Genomic DNA, 23,179 nt, shown 5'->3' with positions numbered 1-23,179 from the left:
ATACCTTGGTATTCTCCTTAATCCTGTCTTCCAAGTACATTTTATGACCCCTTTTTTCACTCCTAACTCCCTGTTAGAGCTTTTTCCTACTGTCCCCGTATTCGTCAAGTGTTTCAACTGTTTTTAGTTGTCTAGACCTCATGTATGCATCCTTTTTCCTGTTGACTAGATTCGTAATTTCTCTGGTCAGTCACAGTTCTTGAATCCTGCCTTTCCTGTCTTTCCTTTTTACCGGCACATGTCTGTCCTGCACTCCCATCAACTGCTCCTTATATGACTCCCACATGCCAAATGTGGATTTACCCTCAAACAGCCTCTCCCAAACAACAGGCTCCAAATCCTGCCTAATCTGGTTGTAGTTAGCCTTCCCCCAGTTTAGCACTTTCCCACGGTAGCTCCATCCAGCTGGGTGATCCCTGCATGCGAGCTGGCCATTCCATCACACGGTGCCATCGAATCGCTGGGGTGGCGGAGGTTGAACGATCGGGGTTAGCACTGGCTGAACTGCAGTCCCTGAATCAAGCCCACCCATAATGTTCGGCCATTCCCCCCCTCCCCTACCCCCCCCCCCCCCCCCCCCCCCCTCTGCGGCCAGACCAGCCCACCCCTCACACCCTTCTGACAGAGCACCGAGGCAGGATGTAACATTGTGCACAGGTGTTTAATGTGAAAGCATATATCCATATACATGCCCTAGCCCCGGTAACTAAACTGTGCTCTGCACTGGTGCCAACTTAACTGGTGTCTACCTTTCTGGCCTTATGGGCCCTATTGCTATGCTTAGATGGATCTCCAGACGGTACAGCTGGAGTGGACGCAGCCTGCTATGATTCCCACCCTGTGACCTTTGGCGACCATCTCCTGGGGCGTCTGTGCTTGGATTGGCCCACAAGCTGCTCATGTATCATGGGTGACGTGGTGCCTCCCTTTTCTGGCTGCTGCCCATCCCCAAACGGAACAAGACTTGGAAGGCCATTAATCGCAGCCACCACACACAAAATTAGGCAAACAGGGCGGCACGGCGGCACAGTGGTTAGCACTGCTGCCTCACGGCGCCGAGGAACCGTGTTCAATCCCGGCCCCGGGTCACTGGCCGTGTCGAGTTTGCACATTCTCCCTGTGTCTGCGTGGGTCTCACCCCCACAACCCAAAGATGTGCAGGGTGGGTGGATTGGACATGCTAAATTGCTCCTTATTTGGAAACAATAATTGGGTACTCTAAATTTATTAAAGGAAACAAAATTGGGCAAACAAATTCCAGTCCTAAATGTTTTGAATATGTTGTGAAATTCTTATATTGACTAAATTCACTGTTTGGAGACAAGGAGATAATACCTGTATTTTATCCGATTATGAAGAACATTCATACAGTCACGCAACAGAACCAAGGGCATGTTCCATAGGTCTCTGGCATTGTTCTGAAGGCCTTGGTGTAAGACATAGACAGGAAAGAAGTTCTCTATCCCTACAATACAGAGAGGCCTGCCAAACAGATGCAGCAAAGGCAATGGGAGCAGAGAGCCATCATGGTCAATGCCAACAATGTAGCCCCAAGAACCTGAATAATGTGCTGCAAAACTATCAATGACTTCTCACAATTAGGTCAAGGTCAGCGGAAGCATCTTCACTTGCTGTGCCTTTACAAGTGAACCACTAGCCTCACATGTGCTGCTCCATTCACCACAACTCAGATCACTCTCCTACCAGCAATCTCTATCAACCACAACTCATACCTACCACTCAGAGCTTCACCAAACCCTCACAAACTTAGCACTGCTGCAAGGCTCACATTCATATCTCACAGGTTGCACACACATGCAGTTAATCAACCATGGCAGCCACATCAACCATTTAAAAGGCACTTTTTTAGAGTTATTTTTTTCCAATTAACGGACAATTTAGTGTGGCCAATTCACTTCCCCTGCACATCCTTTTGGGTTGTGGGGATAAGACCCACACAGTCACAGGGAGAATGTGCAAACTCCACACGGACAGTGACCCGGGGCCGGGATTGAACCCGGGTCTTCGGCGCCGTGAGGAAGAAGTGGTAACCACTGCGCCACCTTGCCGTCCTGACAGCCACATCAAACAAACAAATTGCACCGCACTCACTGAAGCACTTTGCTCCCTCTTGAAGGAAAAGATGGTGCATAAGCACAAGCCAACAGCTAACAGGGACAGGTCTGGCTTCCTGCATATGATAATAATAATCTTTATTGTAGGCTTACATTAATACTGCAATGAAGTTACTGTGAAAAGCCCCTAGTCGCCACATTCCGGCGCCTGTTCGGGTACACGGAGGGAGAATTCAGAATGTCCAAATTACCTAACAGCATGTCTTTCAGGACTTGCAGCAGGAAACCGGAGCACCCGGAGGAAACATGGGGAGAACATGCAGAATCCGCACAGACAGTGACCCAAGCCACTGGCGCTATGAAGCAGTATTGCTAACCACTGTGCTACCGTGCTGCCCATAAACAAAAGGAGGATTTTACAATATTGGCTTCTGAATATTGGGACAATTTAAGGGTTATAAACACGGGGTTATAGTGTGTTTGACTGCAGTGGTCATGTTCTTAAAAAAGGATTTTGTTTTGTAAAGGCCTGGGAGCTTTTAGGATCAGAAGGTGAAATTGACCAAACGAATGTGGTTTTTCAGTCTGGGCTAATGCACTGTGGTTTGACTGGGGAAAGTTTCAGGGGAGTTAATGGGCAGAATTCTCTGTTTCTGAGATAGCGTTGACGCAAACGGAGAATCCGTGGACTTCTATTGCAGAAAAACTGGCACCACACCTGGACCGCTACCGTTGAGGGGCTGTTACCGGTGCTGCATGGAACAACTAGATTCCACTGAAAAATGGTGCCGGATTTGCCGTGTCCGTGATTGACACTTGGGAAGCTGACAAGCTGCGGCCGCACATACGCATTACACTCCCCACACACACTTATCCCAGCCAAAAAGATGGCACTGGTTGTGCTGGAGTGTGCCCATACGACTGATAGGTCGGCTTGAGCCAGAGATCACCCAGGAGGGTGCGCTGGGGGGGGACACCTATATGACCTGTGGTACCAGGTTCAAAGCGGGCTGTTAGCGGTGCATGGCTGCCTTGCCGGCTGCGGAAATGGTGTTCCGTACCCATCTACCCAGCCCTGGGAGAAACACCCACCCCCTCCACCCCCCCGGCCAGCGGCACAACTGTCAGCACACTATGGCCATGTTGGAGACTTTCCGTTCACCCTCTCTCTTCCTCAGCATCCGCCACACCAGTTTCATAATGTTTGAAAACACAAGTGAACTGCGCCATCGGGAACTCGGCCCATCGGAGAAGGCCCTGGAGAGTACCAGGTCAGGCCCACTAAAGATGTGCAAATGGTGCCTACTGTACACGCGGAGTGAAAAGCATTGGTGGTATTTTTGAAGTTTTGGAATCAGATCAGCGCCTGCTGCGATTTTGGCATTGGAAGCTATTCTCCGCCAAATCGCATTTCCAAATTTTAGCGAGTCAGTTTGGGGAGAAAGCTTTGAAGAGGAGAGTTGAAGTCTGATCTATCTAACATTGATCCTACAATTCTCTCACAGTAAGATAGTTAGCACAAGAATAAAACTATTTAAAGCAGAGCAGTCTTGTGTGAGGGCAAGGAAGAAGCTGAAACATGCCAGGTGAACTAACCTCTTGAAGATATTCAGCCAGAGTCTGAAGGAATTCTAATAGGAAACAAATCTGTTTTGTAAAGCAAGTATTACTCTATGCTATGCTGATTTTAAGATAGATTGAGAGCTGTATGTTTCTTTTCTTGTTGTTTAATGAGCAATTGAGCAGTGGTGTTTATGGCGTAATTGTAAGCTGTTCTTTTTGGGTGGTGAAGTTAATAAAGTTCTGGTTTGAAAAAATACCAAATCCCTATTTTTTCATGCAATCACTCCTGGACCGAATGATTCCTTCCATACAGTCTTACAAATTAACTCAAATATTGGGGGTTCAGCCCAGTAACCTAGCCACGGTTGGGGTTTAGTTGGCATCGTAATAGTGATGGAGTACTCACCGCAATTGAAATGTTCAATACTGAGGCCGTAGCCACGTAAACACAAAGCTCACACCTAATCCCTTCTCACATTCCAATTCACCCCTTACCCTACAATCTCATCTGAATCATAAACTGCAGATGACATAAGGATCCACTTCCGACTTTCCCTCTTCGCTCATCACCGATTTACCATTGTCCCTTTCTCCTTTCAGATACCTACGAATTGCAACCAGGTCAGCCGGTGGTGCAGGAGCAAGCGGTGGAAGAGAAAGAGGAAACGGATGATTGGGAACCATCATCACTCGTTCTCAGCCTCGCAGTCACCAGTTCAGATACTGACACCACGTGGAGGGTGGCTTAGAGGTGGGATCTGCACGTGGTGGGATATTGGGCATGAGTGACTGACAGCCAGGGCCCAGGGAAAGGGTAGCTCATTGGAGGACGAGGTCACACACAGGTTCTGCTGCAGAGGGTTCAGATGAACATTTCAAATGGGTGACCTAAGAAGACTGATGAATATGCACACTGAAATTCGTGGTACATTGGAAAGCCTGGCAGGAAGCCCACGGTGACTTTCAAGGAAACATTTAGGAGTCTGACACATGTCTTGCACAGAGTTTGGAGCCCATCTTTCCCAGTGTATAAGGGGGGCCAACTCTATTACCACACATGTGGACACAGCCATGCTGTAACATCTGGTGCCAGTTTCCATGGTAGCAGAACTTGAAGCCGCCCAAAGGCTGATTGTTGCACTGGAAGCTCAGACTGAAGTCATGCAAGCTCAGATTGTTGCTCAGACTGCTGCCATCGGAGCTGCGGGTAGCAGGGTAGAAAGGAGCTTGGAAGATCTGACAGCAGCCCAGCAACCTGACCTCTCCCATATTGATAAGATTTCTGAGGTGTGCCCTGCGGGACTGGCAGTGGCTCTCTGGAGAATGAAGTTATGAAGTAAATTTCGAACCGTGGCCTTTGACCATGTATCAGACCACTCCCTGTCATATAACAGTGCAAACCTCCAAACACTTCCACAAACTCAGCAAGAGGCAGTGAAAGTCAATCGGAAATAACCTGAAAGTAAATGATGGTCCTTTTAAAGAGTGTCGGTGGGTTGGGGCCTTCTTGCAACTGAATGCATGTTCAGCTGTACGTGATTAATGCATTAGCTGGAACATTTTGGTTGAAAGTAACTCCACTGGTGCCAAATCGCAGTTACACAGGCAGCACGGTAGCACAGTGGTTAGCACTTTTGCTTTACAGCTCCAGGGTCCCAGGTTCGATTCCCGGTTTGGGTCACTGTCTGTGCGGAGTCTGCACGTTCTCCCTGTGTCTGCGTGGGTTTCCTCCGGGTGCTCCGGTTTCCTATCACAAGTCCCGAAAGACGTGCTATTAGGTAATTTGGACATTCTGAATTCTCCCTCTGCGTACCTGAACAGGCGCCGGAATGTGGCGACTGGGGGCCTTTCACAGTAACTTCATTGCAGTGTTGATGTAAGCCTATTTGTGACAATAAAGATTATTATTATAATGATGTCACAATCTCCCCACTCTGTGTACGCCAGTGAATGTGTCAATAACCAACCCAAAATGGCATCTGGCACGTTCAACACCAAAAGTGTGTTATTTTGGATTTGAAACAGTATCCCCGGCATCACAACTATGGCCACAATGCGGAACCTGAAAATAAACTTCTAAATGTCGAGGGGGCTGAGTGGCATCACCAAGTTGACTTGTACAAAGTGATTTTCTTTGAATTTTCGCATTGCACTCCATGTGTCTTCTGTATTCAAGGTTGACTCAGTACTTTAATAATATAATATTCTAACTGCATGGAATTACTGCTTGAATAAACTGTGTAAGAACCACACATTGCAATTATCAGGGCTGGATTCTCCGATTTCCAGTGTAAATGCTGGCGCCGCGTGGGAACAGTGGCATTTTATAGCTTCACCGATTCTGGAACCGTTGGGGGGGCTAGCAGCTGCGTTGGGTAAAGCACCCGGTTCCCACGCCAAAAACGGCTGGAGAATGGCCGGGTCCATGGCCTGTGGCAGCCGTGCCATGCAATATGGTGCCGGGAGCACGCAGACCCGGTCTGCCAAATAATGACCCCCGGTAACCCCCCCTTGCCACACTCGGACCCCCCCCCCCCCCCCCCCCCCCCCCCCAGCCCACTCAGCCAGCAGCACGGCTCCCCCCCTCCCCCTCCCGACTGTGGGGGCGCTGGACACAGTCCGCAGCCGCAAAGTGAGGTCCACGGAAAAAAATACCATAAGTGTTCCGCACCGTCCTGAGGCCATCCCGAGGGGATGGGGCATCGCAAAAGTGGAGCTGCTCCAATTTTGGCACAGAGATTCTCCGGCCGATCGCCGAACACAATTTGGACGTCGCCGATCGGACAATCCCGCCATCAGTGTTAATCTATCTCCTGCTGTAAACACTCTATGCGCGATTCTCCGGAATAATTTCTGGTGCTGCCTGGGGTGGCAGCAGCTGTCAGCTCGGGCAGTGTGACCAGGAAAACTGTCCTCCAGTCCGGAAATAGGTCAATGACCTACACCAGGCAACATGAGTGAGACCCAATACCCCCCAACAACCCCCCTTCCCCCATGCGAGCATCCGACCCCCAGGTGACCTCCAACCCTCCCTCCACCCCCTCGCCCTTCAACCCCCCCCACCCTAACCCTCCCTCCACAGCCCCCTCCCACCACTGTGAACCATGCGTGTGACTAACGATACCCTCTCTTTGTCTCCTCAGGAAAAGCTCTCCCATAACCGCCGGGAGAGGGCCTAGACTGTCGGAGAGGTGCCAGTCTTAAGAATCCTCACCTCCAGGGGCGGCATGGTGGCACAATGGCTAGCACTGGGACTACGGCGCTGAGGACCCAGGTTCGAATCCCGGCCCTGGGTCACTGTCCGTGTGGAGTTTGCAAATTCTCCCTGTGTCTGCGTGGGTTTCATCCCCACAACCCAAAGATGCGCAGGTTAGGTGCACTGGTTACGCTAAACTGGTCCTTGGGTTGGAAAAAAAAAATTGGGTACTCGAAATTTATTTAAAAAAAGAACCCTCGCCTCCTTCAAGGAGCAGGCCCTGGAGGTGCCAGGGTGGCCGAAGACAGATTGGCCACCCACGCGGAGGCTGGCATACTTGCAGAGATGAGTAACCACCGGGCTCCATCCGGGGGACCTGTCAAACGTGAGTTGTTATTGCCTTACTGACTGACCCATCCCTCCCACTGACCACATGTCCATTCTCCAGCGGGTCCTCCAGTTGACAGCACCGGCCAATCCCAGATGACACCACCTCCTGCCGCCCAGGACACCACCTCAGGGGGGAGTTCCAAGGACGCAACCGTTAAGGTTGTGGCACAGCTGTCACCCGTCACCCCCCTCCCTCCCTCCCGCCACCTGCGCAGATACACACACGTCGGTGGGACGTGTTAGTGGTCAGGCTTCTTGGGCACAATCTGGTGAGCAGCCACTGCTGATGATGTACATTAGGTGGAGGCAGGAACCCCCAGGCGAGACAGCAATTGGAGGTTTGCTGGATCCCAGGACCCAGCTGGGTCCCAGCCAGATGCTGAGACTGTGGTACAGGGTTACCCGGAGACGATGGGGACAATAGGGTGCAGCTGGGACATTGAGAGGGAGATGTAAGTGTCACTCCAGCAGACCCATAGCCGATTGGAGGAGTCCCAGAGGCTACAGGGAGATGTCGCCGACAATGCGTGGCACTGAGGCCAACACTGCTAGGGTGGCCACTGTTAATTGTGTGGAAATAGTGCTTAAGTGGTGATAATTGGTTTCTCGCCTCACTATGGCAAGATCCCGATTTCGGGTCGGGTGCATCGCAAACTGTTTGGTGCCTGGTGCGGATCTCGTTTTTGTCCTCTCCCGCTATTCACCGGCCTCGTTTCGCTTGAGCGAGAGCATAACGAGGCCGGAGAATCGTGCTCTCTAATTCTGGGCTACTTTTCACTTATCTTAAATGTTTGCACGGTGGTGAAATTCTCATTTGACTCTTTATGGCCATACACGTGATGCAGTCGTGGGTTGCAACACCTGGAATATAATAACTGTGGGTTCTGCGGATTCAAGGCAGGCGTCTTCCTGTTTGTGATTAAAGATTGATTCTGCCATTGTTTCCATTCACAGACAGTAAAAGGTTTTGCAGAAACAAATTTAATTCCTTTATTGCTCAATACATTGGAAAATATTTTCTTCAGTTGTAAGTGCCAGAAATAAAGATTTAATGTCTCCAATTGTATTCCCTTTCCTTTCCTCCTTTTCCTGAAAATGGTGAGGTCAATTGTGACTGTTGTGTGACCGAGCGGTGGCCTTTGCTGAATGCTTGCCTGTGACCATGGCAACAAAGAGATTGGTGTCGATGTTTCGATTCATGGTGAACTGAGGGACAGGCGTCTGATGCAGCACAATGGGTTAAGGCTGGTGAAGGAGGTCCCAACAATTCCTATTCTCACCAATGGCAGGATATCCCCTTCAAACCTAAATGCCAGGCGACAGCTTGCGTTAATGCAACGGAGATCCTCTAATGAATGCATGCAGAGTAAACTGGTTTCAATGCTTTAAAAGATGGTTCAGTACTTTATAAAGTTACAGATTGCCAACTCCAGCTTCAGACGCAGCAGGGCTGTTTTTGTTTTGCTTCCTCACTTTTAACACAAATGCATAGAACCAGCCTCTTCTGCAGCGCGCCAGGCATATTGCAGTGCTTGCAAGAGAGAAACTCTCCGGTGAATCTGTGGTGTCATGTTTGCACAGGTTTACAGCTGTAAAAAAAAATTCAAAGTTCGTCGTGGACAGGATAAGAAAACTGCTCGAGGCTCAGCAGCGCCAAGAAAAATTAAAAGCAAGGGATTGAATGTACACCGTGACGATTGACTGCCCATTTCTTGAGGATTTCAGCAACATTCGAATTATTCTGTGAATTATAACCTGCTCGGTGCTTGTTTTCTATTTTGCTGCCATTATAGTGCAAAATACTGATTTACATTTTGGCAACTGCTGCAGACCAACAACGGGGGCGGGGAGTTTCAGCCTCGCTGATATAAATACTTAAAATAAATTAATACAAATTTATATTTGTATTTGACAGCTTAACATTAGCTCATTTTAACTTGTGCAGCATTAATGGCTTTTTGTTTAGAAACAAAGGCATTTACATTGACCCTTTGCCCATTCTCAAGGTATCCTAAAATGCTTTACAACCAATAATGTTATCATGAGCCACTGCTGAAGTGGAGTTTTAAATCTAATTCATTCTCAAGATGTGGGTAATGCCATGAAAACGGCAGAAAGAGGTAGTTGCAAATTGCAAGGGAGCTATTTTCTGATTGGGCAGTGGGAGGTCCGATGGATTTAATGGGATCCAGGCCACGGCAGCGGGTTAATAGTTTCGAAAAGCTATGCTTGTGGGAAAGTCTGCCATATTGAGGTGGCTGCAGGGATATGAGAAATAGCTATGTTCCAGGTGCAGCTGCACCCAGGTTGAGGTAATGGTAGTTCAGGAGTCTGGGAGACCTCGAATGCACAGATGATAGTTATGGAAACAGAAATTGATGCAATCAAGCAGAAAAATCAAGAGTTGTACTTGGTCAGGGAGCAAGAAAACCAGCAGGTGATAGATGAAAATAAAAGAAGATAGAATGCCAGCACCCACAGTAAAAATGAAAGTCGGAAATTCACACTTACTTGTATCGTTGGTACAGTTGTAGCTGTATCTGTTATCTCACAAGAAATCTCTGAGTCACATTCCATTACACAAAACTGGTGTGAAACAAACTAGTTATTCTAATAACTAGTTTGGGAGACCAAGGGGCTGGTTTAGCACAGGGCTAAATAGCTGACTTTGAAAGCAGACCAAGGCAGGCCAGCAGCACGGTTCAATTCCCGCACCAGCCTCCCTCAACAGGCGCAAGGATGTGGTGACTAGGGGCTTTTCACAGTAACTTCATTTGAAGCCTACTTGTGACAATAAGCGATTTTCATTTCATCTTCATAAGGGCGTCGTCTCCCGGAACAATTTCAATGTACAGTTTTGGGCACGTTTGGCAGAGTGTTTCGTGACATCTGGGCCGAGATTCTCCGTGCAAGCGCGCGCCGGCTGTTTCCGGACCGGCGCATGCGCGTGGTGGCGATTTCCACGCCGGTGCATGTGGGTGATGGCTGTCTCTGTGCCGGAGCCGCGCAACATGTCGTAGCGACACAGCGGGCCTGTGCAGAAGAAGGTAGGCTCCCCCCAAGATCGCGCACGCCCGCCACTCAGTAGCCCCCGAGTGCGGTCCTGGCCATCGTGGAGGCACCTCCGGAGTCTGATCCCCCCCCTCTCCCCCACCAGGACGGCCGCCACGGCCGCGGGTCCGAGCTCCTGCGAGTGATACCATATGTGAACCACGCCGGCGGAACTCTGCAGGAACTCGGCCGGTCGACCACGCGGGTGACTACCGCCAATTCTCCAGTCGTCGGAGAATCGCGTCCCGGTGTCGGAGCAGTGTGGCGGGAATTTTTAGCGTCAACGGCGATTCTCCAACCCGCCACAGGCTCAGAGAATCCTGGCCTTTCACTGCCAAGATGGAGACCGCTACTCAAAGGTAATAACCGTTTTTGAGCCTCGGAGATTTTCTCCCTGGTCGAGGCCACATTTTGACATTGTGGTAGTCACCACTGATGTATATACTGTATATATATGTGTTTTGCGGTAAGGCCCCTGTACTACAGGTACGGGGGTAGATCACTGCCTGCTGGCTCCGCCCAGTAGGTGGAGTATAAATATGTGTGCTCCCCGTACAGCAGCCATTTCGTCAGCTGCTGTAGAAGGCCACACAGCTCTGTGTAATAAAGCCTCGATTACATTCTACTCTTGTCTCATCGTAATTGATAGTGCATCAATTTATTAACGTGATATTTTTCAGAGCTGGCCCTCCGCATCAAGCCGGATCACCTGCAGCTGCATCCTCATGCAGACAACGCCAAAAAGGACTTTGAACATTGGCTAGCCTGTTTTGAAGCGTACATCAGGTCTGCGCCAGACGCAATCCCAGAAGCACAGAAGCTCCAGATTCTGTACACGCGGCTGAGCTCCAATGTTTTTCCCCTTGTCCAGGACACGCAGACCTACGCAGAGGCCATGGAGCTCCTGAAGGAAAATTACGCTCAGCGGACTAACAAAATCTACGCCAGGCATCTCCTCTCCACGCAGCGCCAACTTCCCGGTGAGTCTGTGGAAGATGTCTTGCGTGCCCTGCTCGCCCTAGTTAGAGACTGTGACTGTCAGGCCGTTTTGAACACTGAATACTCAAACCTGCTGATGAGAGACACATTCGTTACGGGCATAGGGTCTGACTACATTCGCCAGAGCCTCTTAGAAGGGGCCATGCTCGACCTCGCGGCAACCAAAAAATAGCGCTCACACTTACGGTCGCCTCACGCAACGTTCAGGCCTCTGCCCCTGACCGCGCGGCCCATCCCCCCCCCGTGCATCGTGACCCCGCCGACGGCCACCCCATCATGGACCCCATCAGCGACCGCCCCCAGCCAGCCCCATGGCTTTATCGCACGGCAGCCAACAAAACCCGGGGACTTTTCGCTGCAGTGTGCCAGGCCCGCTCAATCGCCGCTATTGTCCCGGCACCCCCCATGTGCGGCCAGTGGGCGCCGCCATCTTCCCCTCCTCGGACCACGTGCGGCCCGTGGGTGCCGCCATCTTGCTCTACTCACAACACGTGCGGCCCGTGGGCAGCGCCATCTTGTCTCTCAGAACCAATGGGCGCCGCCATCTTGCCTTCCCCAGGATACGTGCAGCCCCAGGGCGCCACCATCTTCTCCCCAGGACACGTGCGGCCAGTGGGCTCCGCCAGCTTACCCGCCTCAGGACCCCTGCCCGTTGGGCACCTCATTAGGCCGCTCATCGCCTGCGACCGCCGACGACCAGCTGTGTCTCACCTTGGTCACGATTGACCAGTCTCGACCACACAACCTCACGACTGCTTCGACAAAGGTGAAGGTCGACGGGCACGAGATACCCTGCCTTCTGGACTCAGGGAGCACTGAGAGCTTCATCCACCCCGATATGGTAAGGCGCTGCCCCCTCACGGTACACCCCGCTAACTCCGTGGCGATCCGGGGGTACTGCATCGCCACCCTCACCGTCCAGGGCGTGGAGTTCAGCGGCTTCCGCCTCGACGTCCTCCCCAACCTCTGCGCTTGCTTATTACTCGGCCTGGACTTCCAGTGCAACCTCCATGAAAAATGAAAATCGCTTATTGTCACGAGTAGGCTTCAATGAAGTTACTGTGAAAAGCCCCTAGTCACCACATTCCGCGCCTGTTCGGGGAGGCTGGTACTGGAATCGAACTGTGCTGCTGGCCTGCTTGGTCTGCTTTAAAAGCCAGCGATTTAGCCCAGTGTGCTAAACCAGCCCCTATCCAGAGCCTAACCCTGAAATTTGGCGGGCCCCTACCACCTCTTACCGTTTGCGGCCTCACGACCCTTAAGGTCGACCCGCCTTCCCCTTTTGCAAACCTAACCCCGAATTGCAAACCCGTCGCCACCAGATGCAGACGGTACAGCAGCCAGAACAGGACCTTCATCAGGTCTGAAGTCCAGTGGTTGCTTCGGGATGGTATCATCGAAGCCAGCAACAGTCCCTGGAGAGCCAAGTGGTAGTGGTGAAAACTGGGGAGAAAAACAGGATGGTCGTTGACTACAGTCAGACCATCAATCAGTACATGCAGCTCGACGCGTACCCCCTCCCACGCATATCTGATATGGTTAATCAGATTGCACAGTACCGGGTCTTCTTGAGAGTGGACCTGAAATCTGCCTACCACCGTTCCCCATCTGTAAGGCGGACCCCCCATACACGGTGTTCGAAGCAGACCACCGCCTTTATCACTTTCTTCAGGTTCCCTTTGGCGTCATAAACGGGGTCTCGGTCTTCCAACGGGAGATGGACCGAATGGTTGACTGGTATGGACTGCGGGCCACTTTCCCGTACCTGGACAATGTCCCCATCTGCGGCCACGACCAGCAGGACCATGACGCCAACCTTTCCAAATTTCTCCACACCGCCACTCTCCTCAACCTCATGTATAACAAGAAGTGCGTGTTCAGCACAAACCGCTTAGGCATCTTCCGCTATGTGGTCCAGAACGGAGTTCTGGGGCCTGACCCCGATCGCATGCGCCCCCTCATGGAACTCTCCCTCCCCCAGGCCCGCCCACTCATTCAATCCACCGCTTTCCCACTGACGGTGAAAGCTCACCAGGCCTTCAACGGTATCAAGGCCGACATCGCCAAGGCTGCGATGCATGCGTCGACAAGACGCTCCCCTTCCAGGTTGAGAGCGATGCATCAGATGTCGGTCTGGCCACCACCCTGACCAGGCAGGCAGGCCCGTGGCATTCTTTTCCCGCACCCTCCATGCCTCCGAAATTCGGCACTTCTCCATCGAAAAGGAGGCCCAAGCCATCGTTGAAGCTGTGCGGCATTGGAGGCATTACCTGGCCGGCAGGAGATTCACTCTCCTCACTGACCAACGGTCGGTTGCCTTCATGTTTAATACACACAGCGGGGCAAGATCAAAAATGATAAAATCTTGAGGTGGAGGATCGAGCTCTCCACCTAAAACTACGAGATTTTGTATCGCCCCGGTAAGCTCAACGAGCCTCCCGATGCCCTATCCCGATGTACATGTGCCAGCGCACAAGTGGACCGACTCCGGACCCTGCACGACAATCCCTGTCACCCAGGGGTCACCCATTTTTACCATTTCATCAAGGCCCGCAACCTGCCCTACTCCATCGAGGAAATCAGGGCGATCACCAGAGACTGCCAAGTCTGCGCGGAGTGTAAACCGCACTTCTACCGGCCAGACCGTGTGCGTCTGGTGAAGACCTCCCGTCCCTTTGAACGCCTCAGCGTGGATTTCAAAGGGCCCCTCCACTCCACCGACCGAAACACATACTTCCTCAGTGTGGTCGATGAATATTCCCGATTCCTCTTTGCCATACCATGCCCCGACATGACGTCTGCCACCGTCATCAAAGCCCTCAACACCATCTTCGCTCTGTTCGGCTTCCCCGCCTACGTCCACAGCGACCAGGGATCCTCATTTATGACCGATAAGCTGCGCCAGTTCCTGCTCAACAGCGGCATTGCCTCAAGCAGGGCGACGAGCTACAACCCTCGGGGAAACAGGCAGGTGGAGCGGGAGAATGGGGCGGTCTGGAGGGCTGTCCAGCTGGCCCTACGGTCCAGACATCTCCCGGCCTCCTGCTGGCAGGAGGTCCTCCCCGACGCACTCCACTCCATTTGGTCACTCCTGTGCACCGCGACTAATGAAACCCCCCCATGAACGTCTCTTTTCCTTCCCCAGGAAGTCCACCTCCGGGGTTTCGCTCCCAACCTGGCTGGCAGCTCCAGGACCCGTTCTCCTCCGGAGACACATGCGACTCCACAAGGCGGACTTGTTGGGTAAGAGGGTACAGCTCCTCCACGCCAACCTGCAGTACGCTTACGTAGTGTACCCCGATGGCCACCAAGACACAGTCTCACTCAGGGACCTGGCACCAGCCTCCCCCTGCCCCGGCGCTACCCTCCCTTCCCCCGGAGCACCCCACCGCAGACCCCGCTCCAGGACAATCCGTCCTCCCCCTGCTCCCACCCGGGGCTGAAGAGGATTTTGACACGCTACCGGAGTCACCGAAGACCAAGCTGCCGCCTGAGTCGCCACCAGCCGTGCGGCACTCTCTACTGCAGATCAAGGCACCGGACCGCCTGAATTTGTAATATTCTCTGTGATTTTTTAAAAAAATAATTTTTATTGAAAAATTTTGATTTTATACAACATTGACGCACCTTAGTAAAATACCGAAAATAACAATAATATTAACATACATATACATTCGCCCCATCCCCATGAACAACCCAGCATTTTAACAACGCAAATTAACACACTATAAAGTTACAGAATAAACACTACAATAATGCACCCCCCCCCCCCCCCCCCCCCCCCCCGGGTTGCTGCTGCTATTGACCAAGTTACCTATCTCTGAGCCAGGAAGTCCAGAAAAGGCTGCCATCATTTATAGAACCCTTGTATTGATCCTCTCAGGGCAAATTTGACCTTTTCCAATTTTATAAATCCCGCCATGTCACTGATCCAGGTCTCCACGCTTGGGGGCCTTGCATCCTTCCATTGTAACAGAATCCTTCGACGGGCTACTAGGGACGCAAAGGCCAGGACACCGGCCTCTTTCGCCTCCTGCACTCCCGGCTCTACCGCAACTCCAAAAATCGCGAGTCCCCACCCTGGTTTGACCCTGGATCCAACCACCCTCGACACCGTCCCCGCCACCCCCTTCCAGAATTCTTCCAGTGCTGGGCATGCCCAGAACATATGGGCGTGGTTCGCTGGACTCCCCGAACATCTGGTGTACCTGTCCTCACCCCCAAAGAACCTACTCATCCTAGTCCCGGACATGTGGGCCCGGTGCAGCACCTTAAATTGGATGAGACTAAGTCTCGCACATGAGGAGGAAGAGTTGACTCTCTCCAAGGCCTCCGCCCAAGTCCCGTCCTCTATCTGCTCCCCGAGTTCCTCCTCCCATTTAGCCTTCAGCTCCTCCACTGACGACTCCTCCACCTCCTGCATTACCTTATAGATGTCAGACACCTTCCCCTCTCCGACCCACACCCCCGAAAGCACTCTGTCCATCGTCCCCTGCGACGGCAGCAAAGGGAATCCCTCTACCTGTCGCCTAGCAAACGCCTTTACCTGCAGGTATCTGAACATGTTCCCTTGGGGAAGGCCAAATTTATCTTCCAGTTCCCCAAGGCCCGCAAACCTCCCACCAATAAACAGGTCCCTCAATTTGCTGATGCCCGCCCTTTGCCACCCCCTGAATCCCCCATCCGTGTTCCCCGGGATGAACCGATGGTTGCCACCCAGTGGAGCCTCCATCGAGCCCCCTGTTTCCCCCCGATGCCGTCTCCACTGTCCCCAGATTCTTAGGGTCACCGCCACCACTGGGCTCGTGGTAAACCTCTTAGGGGAGAGCGGCAACGGTGCCGTTACCATGGCACCCAGGCTCGTACCTCTACATGACGCCATCTCCATTCTTTTCTACGCCGTCCCTCCCCCCTCCATCACCCATTTACGCACCATTGACACATTGGCTGCCCAATAGTACCCCAGAAGGTTGGGCAGCGCCAGCCCACCTCTATCCCTTAATATTCTCTGTGATTTTAAACACAACTTTCTGTATATAGTTCTCCACCACCCCCGTTGGACTCATTTTTTTAACAGGGGGTGAATATGGTAGTCATCACTGATGTATATACTGTATATATATATATATATATATATGTGTTTTATGGTAAAGCCCCTGTACTACAGGTACGGGGGTAGATCCCTGCCTGCTGTCTCCGCCCAGTAGGCGGAGTATAAATATGTGTGCTCCCCGTTCAGCAGCCATTTCGTCAGCTGCTGTAGGAGGCCACACATCTCTGTGTAATAAAGCCTCGATTACATTCTACTCTCGTCTCGTCGTAATTGATAGTGCATCAGACATATTTCTGGCACTGTGGCTCGCCAACAGGACCAGCTCCTCCCAGATCAGGGCGCCATTTTGAAAGGCTTCCCCGATCTCTACACCCCCCCCTTTCAGGACTCCTTTTCAGGACTCCCTAACCTTTCTGCAGCCCCTCAAACCCCCCTTGCCCCCCCCCCCCTTTCATGGGCATGAACCATTTCCCCCCCAACCTGGCACTCAGGCAATTGTGCACACTGGCAATGCCGAGGGGCACTGCCAGAGTTCCGAGGTACGAGGGGGTGCCCTGTCCCTGGCCACCTCAGGGCTCTAATGGCCTCCGAGACCCTCTGAGGTGCCATCATACCTGGTCCTGCTTGTGGAAATCAGTGTTAATCGGTGTTCGGTCGAGGCATCGCAGGCGTGGCTGTTGACTCCCGGGTGCCAGGTGAATATGGTGTCAGGATATTTAAATGAGCCAAATGGACCATTTAAATATCATTATCTGGGGTGCCTACTGCTCTCATTGTGTTCCAGAGGATCATGTTGCGTTGAATCTCGTGAGGTGTTGCGAGCCGGGTAGATTCTGGGAGCGGGGTCTCCCAGCTTTCAAAGGCCATGCTGCGCCGCAGCGAGCTGCTTTTCCAGTGCCGTGTAGCCGTAGAATCATGGCCACCGTATATTCAGCCTTTTTAACAATTGTCTTTTCCACGTGATTCATGCCGTGCACGTGGAGACTTGCCTTTGATTCGCTCTCCCTGGGAAAACCTAACCTTTGTAGTCATTGGGAGAGCTACTTTTAAATGCCTCACCAGCACTTTCTCCAAGTCCAGTCGGGGTTTCTGGCTGCCAGAAAGACAGCATCATGGTTTGCAGAGCCCTCACCAAACATCTGGATGGTGTTGAGCAGATGTGTGACATCTTCTAACCGTGATTGTGCAGATGTCCAGCAACCAAGGTCGCCACAATCCTGCCTTGGAAGCTGTGGCCACGATAGTGAGTGTCAGCTGGCTCCACAAGAGGACAGGGCTACAGTGTTGAAGGAAGTCAGGCTAAGTCTGCCTCCTGATTCATATCACTGCACAGCCTTCACACACCACTAGCACCTCCACGGTGATCTCTCTCCAAACAAACCTCGCGGGTTCCCAATACTTGTCATGCCCCCCCCCCCCCCCCCCCGCCCTCAACTCCCCATGGCCCCCCCATTAGATAATCTGCTCCTCACATACTCGCTCCCAATCACCTCGTACGCTTGCAAGACCTCATCACCATCTGATCTGGCAGGATTCCTGACTCGACTCTCCCCATCTGTCTCACTGCAGGACAAACTCGAACAAAACCAGCGTGAGGGGGTGCAGCCTGCCAGAGGCATGCCCGAGCTCAGAACCCTAACGCCCCTTCAGGAGAGTGCCCTTGAGCTGGCCAGCCAGGAGCAGGACCGCAACAATGCAGAGCTGGGGGCACCAGGCACAAGTGAGAACCCTCAACGCATACAGCCATGGTGCAAGCCTGGACTTTCTTCCATCGATCTTCCCTTGTGGTGCACTGATGCCATCTCTTGCAGGTCAGTCTCTCAACCTGTCTGAAGATCCCCATGCCCTGTGGAGACTACAGACCAGAGCAACTCTGAGGGAGACTTCTCAGAGGCCAGCACTGAAGAGGTGTCACACCTGTCACTCACACCCTCCACCAGCGCAGATACACCGCGGTGGGATTAACCGGTGGGCAGGCTCCGGTTCCCTCACTGGTGAGCACCTCAGAGCTGACGGTCTGCAGCAAGTGGAAGAAGGATTATGTCAGGGATCTGGCATTAGGGCCGAAGACTCTGCTGAGTCCAAGGTCAATGACGTTCCCCTGGGTTCAGCCGTCCCAGAACTGCTAAAAAGGCAGAGCTGTGAGCATCAGGAAGGGATGACAACATCCCTCCTCGAACTGCAAGGCCAACTGGAGGATTCCCATCGCCTTCTGCCCGAGGAGATGGTGCCGTCACTCCAATGCAATAAGATCAACATCGTGAGGGTGGCATTCAAAGTACAGACATTGGCACAGGACATGCACTCTATGGCGGGGGAATGTCTGCTCCATGGTTCAGCTCATGACCTCCATGGCTGAGGGCGCGAGCTCCCGGGTGGGGCAACGGAGTTTCTGGATCTGATTCCAGCTGTCCTGCTAGCCCGTGGAGGAACACAGGGGCTCCCGGGCACCCGAAAGGATGAGGATCGGGTAGGAGCCATCCAGGAGACAAGTACTGCAACACTAGTGCAGCCCAAAAGTAAGCCCAGACCCTCAAGGTCCAGGCCCCACAGGGGACGTCCGCCAAGGTCATCACAGGCAACAGAGCATGGAAGGCAGCAGGCCGCCTTAATCTCAACTGTGGATCCTAGTAATATACCTAGATGCAGCAGGAGGGTGAGAACCAACAGGCATACAAGGGCACCCAGGTCTCATTCCTCTCTCTCAATTTATAGCCATTCGGATAATTTGTCTTCCTGTTTTTGCCAGCAAAGTGGATAACCACACATTTATCCACATTTTATTGCATCTGCCATGCATCTGCCCACTCGCTCAACTTGTCCAAAAGACACTGCATCCTCTGTACAGCTAATCCCCCCCCCCCCCCCCCCCCCCCCCACTGCCTGCCATTCGGAAAAAGACCTGCTTACTCCTACTCTTTGTTTTTTGTCTGCCAACCTGTTTTCTATCCATCTTAATACACTACCCACAATCCCATGTGCTTTAATTTTACACGTTAATCTCTTATGTGGAACTTTGTCGAAAACCTTCTGAAAGTCCAAATGAAGCACATCCACTGGTTCCACCTCATCAACTCTACTAGTTACATCCCCGAAGAATTCTAATAGATTTGTCAAGCATGATTTCCCTTTCGTAAATCCATGCTGTTTGATTCTGACACAGTTTTCCTAAGTACTCTGCTTTAAATTTAAATTGAATCAAATTCATGGTCCCGACAAGAGAGACATACAAGATCCATGCTGACAAGTAGAGGCCTGCTGATCTTGGGCTTGATGTGATTGTGATCTTAGCCAAATTCCTGTACTTGTTAGCTCATTCTTTATTACTTGTTTCATTATCCCCATCTAGTGGCGAGACAGGAAAATATCTTTGCAGCAACATACCAATGGGAGACAGGGTGGCACATTGCTGCCTCACAGCACCAGGGACCCAGGTTCGATTCCGACCTCGGATGACTGTCTGTGTGGAGTTTGCAGATTCTTCCCGTGTCTGATTGGGTTTCCCCCCAGTCCAAAGATGTGCAGGTTAGGTGGATTGGCTATGTGTCACGAGAATGTCGCTTTAAGAAATGTTTGGCTGCTCATGTTACTGCAGTGATGTCAGAGTGTGGGTGGAGCTGAGCTCTGGCTCTGCTTTTTAGTTTCACTTTGAGAAAAGCTTAGATGTGTGTGTTTTTTTTTGGTTTCGTTTTCAGTGTTGGAGCTGAAGCCAGACAAAGCAGGTGTACTGTTGAGCTCTCTGCCATGAAAAGACTATCTCTTGATGATTTGGTGAATTTGGAATTATAAATGTTTTCAGTAGTGAATGTAAACCTGATGTGCTTCTGTTAAAAGGTGTTTCTTTTGTCTTCTGGATGTTGTGTGGGACGTTATTAAGGATTACTTAGTGTTGCATTCTTTGGGGGTTGTATTTGAATTGATGGTTGCTAAGATGTTCACTGTATGTTTTAAAAAGGTTAACTTGAGTTCATAGCATGAACATTGTTTTGCTTTAAAAAATACTTTTCCATTTCTGCTGTACCACACCTGGAGAGTGGCCCGTGAGCTCCCCATACTATAGCCGCCATACATTAGCCGCCAGCTACCTCTTACAGGTGGCCGATGCACTTGAACATGAGAAAGAAATGCACGTTTAGCCACTCAACAACAGCATTATGTTGGGCCTTGGTTCCTTTTGGACTTTTGCAACCAAATAAGTTGCTCATTTCTGTCATGTTTTGTTATTCAGGTTATTCAGGTGCACCTATTTGATAGTGATTACTAAATTGAGCAATTCAAAATGGCAGCCACTGTATTAAACTGAAGCGAAAAACCTGTGATCAACTGAGCTCTATTGCCCTTGTTGCTCGAATCACTAAGGCGTTCTCGGAATGCTGCTCATCCTGATGTGCTTTGCTAACAATGTTTCAGAGGCCACTTCCCTAAGAATGTCCAAATCCAGGGTACAGCAAGCGAAGGGGTACAATTAGCTCCATTGGTTAAATGGTAACCGTGTGATTGAGAAAACACCAGCAGCACAGGTCCCATTCCAGTTGGATATGGTAAGAAGTCTTACAACACCAGGTTAAAGTCCAACAGGTTTGTTTCAAACACGAGCTTTCGGAGCACGGCTCCTTCTTCAGGTGAATATCAGTTGGATATGGGACCTGCCTCCTTGCCACCCTCGAGAGTGGAAGGCAGTGAGGAAACCTGCCAAGAAAATCAGCTCAGGATAAAGCAACATCAACAGAAAATGAGGCAAAGATCTGCCTTTGGGAAAAGCACTCATGGAATGGAATGGAACAGCAAGTTGTGCTGAAACGTGTTGCTCAATTCCTGCAGGATTGTCAAGTTTGCAAAAGCATCTCTTTAAGGTCTTAGCATTCCTCCCCCCACTGACAATTTTAGTAAAACATTGGGCCTCACTGTAGCTAGCGCTCCTCTGTAGGGAGCTGCCCACACTGAGCAGAATCTTTATCTATGGGAGCAGGGGTGTCATCCACAAGCAATTGGTTCACTGCATTATCTCCTTGAAGAAGTCGGGGAGATTGATATTTTGAAACGCGAATACATCATGACGATTTCCTGTATCTCTCTGATTGATCTGAAGAATCCTCAGCATGGTGTCACACATCATCTATGCAGCCTTCCTGATGAGGAAATTAAACTTTTATGGCAGAGCTCGCCAAGCAAAGCGGCTGCCCTGAATCTTGGGACAGCCTGCAATTCCTTCACCCTGGACTGCCTACCTTGCTGCTGCAATGCAGTGATGCCAATGTGGATGAGTAACCCAGCTCTCTTGTAAACTGGCTGTTGAGCACCCGAGCTGAAATTACAGATGTTCCCGTTTTGCTGCCTGAAGTGATCCTCTCCCCACCCACCCACCCTTCCCGCCCCCACCAAGCTTTGTGTCTTCTGAAAGGCTGAAGATAGTATGTTTAGTTCTTTCATCTAAATCATTAATATGTATTGAGAATAGCTGGGTCCTAGCACTGATCCCTGCGGTACACCACTAGTCACTGCCTGCCAATCGGAAAAAGACCTGCTTACTCCTACACTTTGTTTTCTGTCTGCCAACCAGTTTCCTATCCATCTCAATTTACTACCCCAATCCCATTTGTATTTATCTCATGTGGAACTTTGTCGAAAACCTTCTGAAAGTCCAAATGAACCACATCCCCCTCATCAACTCTACTAGTTACATCCTCGAAGACTTCTAGTAGATTTGACACGCATGATTTCCCTTTCATAAATTCATGGGGCGGGATTCTCTCAGCTCGGGCCGGGCCGGAGAATCCCCGCGTCCGGCGCGAATCGTGCCAGGCCGCCCCGACACCGGCACGCGATTCTATGCAGAGCGGAAAATCGGCGCCATTGGCACCGCCGTGGTTGGCAGTTGGCACGTCGCTGGTCGGGGGCCGCTCTACGCGGCCAGCCCGCCAATTCTCGGCACAGGATTCTCGGCCGTCGTAAAATAGCCGAGTCCCGCTGGCGCCGTCCATACCTGCTCTCAGCCAGCAGGAACTCAGCGTGGAAGGATCGGGGGCCTCCGATGTGGCCTGGCCTGCGATCAGGGCCCGCTCTCTCTGGCGGGCGGCCTCCATTCTTCCGTGCCGGCCCCTGTAGTCCTGCGCCATGTTGCGCCGGGGCCGGAATGTTGAAGGTAGCCACTGCGCAGATCCCGCAGCGCCAATTTAACGTCGGGATTAACAGCTGGAGCAGCGTGAACCACCTCAGTGTCGTGCTGGCCCCCTGTAGGGGCCAGAATTGCTGATCCTGAGGCCGTGTTGATGCCGTCGAGAAACGCAACGGCATTTCCGACGGCGTCAACACTTTGCCTCAGGATAACAGAATCCCGCCCATGCTGTTTGATTCTGCCAGTTTTCCCAAGTGCTCTGCTATTAAATTTAAATTGAATCCAATTCATGGTCCCCACAAGAAGACATACAAGATCCATACTGACAGGAAGAGCCCTGCTGATCGTGGGTTTGATGTGATTGTGATCTTAGCCAAATTCCTGCACTTGTTAGCTCATTCTTTATTACTTGTTTCATTATCCCCATCTAGTGGCGAGACAGGAAAATACCTTTGTAGCAACATGCCAAGGGATGACACGGTGGCAGTGGTTAGCATTGCTGCCTCACAGCACCAGGGATCTAGGTTCAATTCCGACCTTGGGTGACTTTCTGTGTGGAGTTTGCACATTCTTCCCATGTCTGCGTGGGTTTCTTCTGGGTGCTCTGATTTCCTCTTACAGTCCAAAGATGTGCAGGTTAGGTGGATTGGCTGTACTAAATTGTCCCAAGGTGGGGTTACAGGGATAGGGTGGGGATTGGGTCTCAGTAGGGTGTTCTTTCAGAAGGTTGGCGCAGA

The sequence above is a fragment of the Scyliorhinus canicula genome, chromosome 7, assembly GCF_902713615.1.
Source record: "Scyliorhinus canicula chromosome 7, sScyCan1.1, whole genome shotgun sequence".
NCBI lineage: Eukaryota > Metazoa > Chordata > Chondrichthyes > Carcharhiniformes > Scyliorhinidae > Scyliorhinus > Scyliorhinus canicula.
The sequence above is the reverse complement of the archived record's forward strand: the minus strand, read 5'-3'. Positions refer to the sequence as shown.